Genomic DNA, 4,668 nt, shown 5'->3' with positions numbered 1-4,668 from the left:
TCCACTTTTCATCACTTCCTGGTATTCCTTGATAGAGATATATTACAGCTGTTTCATCATATCTGTGTAAAAGACATGTAGATTGAACATGTTCAAAGGGTAAATTCAACAGGTTCTCAAGAAACCTAAGAAAATAGTCTGATGATAAGTTAAAGCTTGAGTCTTTGATAATAAAATTTATTCCTATTTCAGCTTGGTATTTTAGAGTTGTTAGCTTCTCCTATATTAGCTTAGCTACGTTGTGAAATATTAAGTTTAAAATTTAGTTAATTGTCATATTAATTTGTTGTCAACAATTCTGAGTTACTTATAATAAATGTAATTCTATGCATGTACTATATTGTATTACAAGGTTGTGTTTTTGATTGTGGGTTGACTATGCATAAATTTACATATGGACTTTTACAATTCAATTGCAGTTAACAAGTTTTTAACAGCAGTGTACAATGCACAGATTAAAATTCATTTCTGAGTTGCTGCTTGAAGAAAAATGAGCTTACATATTACATTTTGATCATAGTTTTAAGTTATAGCTTAGCACTTCCAAGCGCTGAGTAACACTATTAGAAACTATTAGTAGACAGAATATTTATCTATATACTTTTACATCATAACTGTTCTTTTTACTTCATACATTTTTGTTTCTGAAATGCTGTGAATCACAGAAGCTAGTTATGATGATGGCAACAGAAAGTTAAGCACACTTTTTTATGCACTAATAAATACAAAGTATGTGTAGCAATGGTATTTATATAAATATGTATAATTTTAAGAGCATAATCAGTTGTTAACAAGGTTTGCCTTTTAGGGAGAGGAAATAGAACAGGTGACATGGGTGGCAGATGGAAAGAGGTGGGAGAAACAAGCCTTCCCACACAAAAAAAAGCCTTTAAAAATAGCATGTATGAAATAGCAAAAAATGTGTTTATGATATAATCTTGTTTCAATAAAATTGTATCTATTGGAATATATATATATGCATATATATGTGTGCAGAAAATTATAATAGAAACAGTAATGTATATGAGTACTTATTTAACATAAATATGAGGTGAAAACATAATTTGTGTGTAATACATGTAGTATTATTCCATTTCAGTAAAAATTTAAACAAAAAGATTGCCTAATTATATATACGTATGTATGACTATGTATATATGTGTATGTGTATAATGGTAGTATATGTATGTGGGAGCAATATGTTTGGAAGGACACACCTCATTGTAATAGCATGGGCTACAGCAGGGAGGTAGGATAGATGAGAAGGACAATGGGGGAAGAGGAGAAATAGTTGTCTTTTATTTTTTTTTTAAATCTTTGTATTGCCTGGCCGGTGTGGCTCAATGATAGAGCATCGACCCATGAACCAGGAGGCCACAGTTCCTAGTCAGAGCAGAGACCTGGGTTTCAGTCTTGATCCCCAGTAGGAGGCGTGCAGGAGGCAGCCAATGAATGATTCTCTTTCAACAATGATATTTCTATTTCTCTCTCTCCCTCTCCTTTCCTCTCTGAAATCAATATATATTAATTTCAAAAATCTTCATATATTATTGGTTACAAAAGCATCAAAATTTTTTAATCATGAGAAATAAACACTTTTGAGTGAATAAGATTGATACATATCAGCAACCTTTTATGGGAGGCAAATTTTAAAATATCTATCAAAATAATAATTGCATATGTGTTTTAACCTAGAAATTCTACTGATAGAAATATATCCTATATACAGGGTGTCCCAAAAAATGTATACACACTTCAACAGCTGATAGCTCAATTTTGAAAATGAGATGTATTTTAATAAACATTGCCTTTGTAATTATTCAAAGTGTGCATATACATTTAAGCTTATGTTTATAAGCTTTCTGATCATTGCTATAAGTTAAAGGTTACATTCCAGGAGATTGGGTAACTTCAAAGCTAACCATTGATCCCCCTCAATGGCTACAATGGCTACTTGCTCTTTTTCAGTAAACATTGAAGAGAAAATTTAATATATTATACAAAGACAGAGCATACATAGACTTTTGCCCTACCTGGATTTCCATTTGGGTTAATATTCTGTAGTACCAGAATATAAACATTCACTTTATTATCTTTACTGAGCAGAAAAATAACAAGAACAGTACTTTGAATTCTGAAAGCTCTTGGGTCAATGAGATTATCTTTATAAGGTTTGCATCAAATGTTGTGACCCATAAGTCTCTCTTAATATTAAGCAAAGCAGAATCAAAAATTTTAGGTTTTATTTCACTAAAGCAAGAGTCACTAAAAAGACAATGTTAGACAGAAAAAGAAAAGTGCAGAATGATATATGTAGTGTGATTCCATTTGGGAGGGGAAAAAAGGAAAAGAGAATGGTTAATATAATAATATTTATTGTTAGTTCTTCATTTAAAATGTTTATCAACTTTCTTACCTATTGCTTTCTGAACAATGGATAGAATTTTGGTCATCACTTCACCATTAATTTCTTATCAATCCATTGCCATTTTCCCAACTGAAAGATAAAACTTCCTTTTAGCTTTTCATTTTGAAACTATTTCAAAATAACTTACAAAAGTTACAAAAATAGTACAGAAATTCCCACATACCCTTCATCCTGTTTCCCCTAATTTTAATATCTCACACAATCACAGCACAATTATCAAAAGCAGGAAATTAACATGGATACAATACTATTAACTAATGTATAGTTAATAGACCTTATTCAAATTTTGCTACTTGCCCCATTAGTGTCGTTTTCTGGACCAGGACCCAGTATAGGGCCTCTCACTGCACTTAGTTGTCACATCTCTTTAATCTACTTTAATCAGGGCCATTGCCCCATCTGTCCGTCATGGCTTGGACACTTTTGAAGGGTACTACTGGTCAATTACTTTGTAGAATGTCCCTCAACTTGGGTTTGTCTTATGCTTCCTCGGGATTATTTTCAGATTAGACGTTTTAGGCAGGAATACCACAAATTGATGTTATTACCCTTCTCTCTGCATCATTTCAGAGAGTACATGATACCCACAAGTCCCTTTACTGGTGATGTTAATTTTGATCCCTTGGTTAAAGTGGTGTCTGCCAGTTTTCCCCACCATAACGTTACTATTTTCCCATTGTAGTTAACAAGTAGCTAGAGGGGAGATACTTTGAGACTGCGTAAATATTTTGTTCCTCATCATACTTAGCCCACTAAAATGATCGTCTGTTATTCCTTTTAAAAATCTGGCTTTATTAAGGTATTATTTACCTAGCATAAAGTTCACCGCTGCTAAGTGAACAATTGAAGAGTTGTAATATATCTGTACGGTCATGAAACAGTCGCCACAATCTAGTTTTGGAGCACTGCCATCATCCCAAAAGGTCCTTTGTGTCTGTGTACAGTCATTTTCCTCTCTACCTCCAGCCCGGGCAATCACTGAACGAGTCTGTGTCTTTGTTTATACAGTACACTGATTTTTTTTTCTCTCATTACTTATTTGATTGACTTTTTACCCTTGCTCATCTGTACATGAGCAGGCATAGATAGTTTAGTAATGAGAAGACTTAAATATAGAACATTGCTTGGTATTTGACACAGGACACTGACCATCCTGGAACTCAGCAGAAATGGTAAGTAATTCATAGATATCAATTAAAAATAAACTTTCGATATTCTAAATATTAGCAGGGCCTGCACAATGCATGTGCTTTAGATCTTCAATAAATTTGTAACAGTCATCCCTATTAAATTCTCTCTCTGGATATGTAAAGTCAAAGGCATAATCTTTGATGTCTTTTATGCACCAAGTAATTCTGATTTGTCATGTCAACCTGCCTTGGAAAAGTGTTAAGGTCCAGAGGTTTTGTTTCTTTGTCTTGCATTGCTTTGGCATGTTAGTTTTATAGATCTGCACTCCTAGATTTGTTGTTTAAAATTATTTTCATTCAGAGCCAATTCTACTCACCCAAGGCAATATAATTTTGAGTATATTATGTCTATCCTCTATCCTTCAAGTGAGCATGAAAAAGCGTCATCATTTTAGAGCTGCAACTGGCAGCATATAGGTCAAAGGCAGCCCACAGGTATAGTTTTGTCACTATCTTAAAAATCAAGACATTTTAATCTGTAAAAATGTATATATCTGGCTTTTCTTAAAAACCTTAAATCTAGTGATACAGGGCCCATGTTTCCATAGTTGGAGCTAAGTCGTGGCAGCCCAGTTGAAGAACAGAGTATATGTTGTTCAGTTTGCCACTCACTCATTTAAGCTCCTTGCCTGGCTCCCTAGGCATTTGAGTTTGCTTATTTAAGTTGAAACTTGATCAACAACTGTTGGTTTGTGTGTTTTTTTAATTGAGCCATAGCAAACAGAAACAAGCTCACTAATCTTATGTGTACAGATTGATTTTTTTTTTTTTTACATAACCATAGATTTGAACATAGGAAAACTTAACAGTTTGTCACCTCTCACCCAACACACACCACTATTTCTATCTCTGCACACTTCCGATGAGCTTCCTGTTGGTGGCATGCAGCTGGGGGGTCAGGTAGGCGATGGTGCCAGGGTGCTGCTCAAGCTCACTGGAAAGAATGCTCAGCTCACTGCTCTTCACCTCCAGGTACTTCTCTCACTCTTGCTGGTGTTCTCCAGCACCACAACCAACGTGTTCTTCTGCTCCAGCTCTTTCAACAGATCA

Source organism: Myotis daubentonii, chromosome 11, assembly GCF_963259705.1.
Source record: "Myotis daubentonii chromosome 11, mMyoDau2.1, whole genome shotgun sequence".
Lineage (NCBI taxonomy): Eukaryota > Metazoa > Chordata > Mammalia > Chiroptera > Vespertilionidae > Myotis > Myotis daubentonii.
This window is presented reverse-complemented; position numbering follows the sequence as displayed.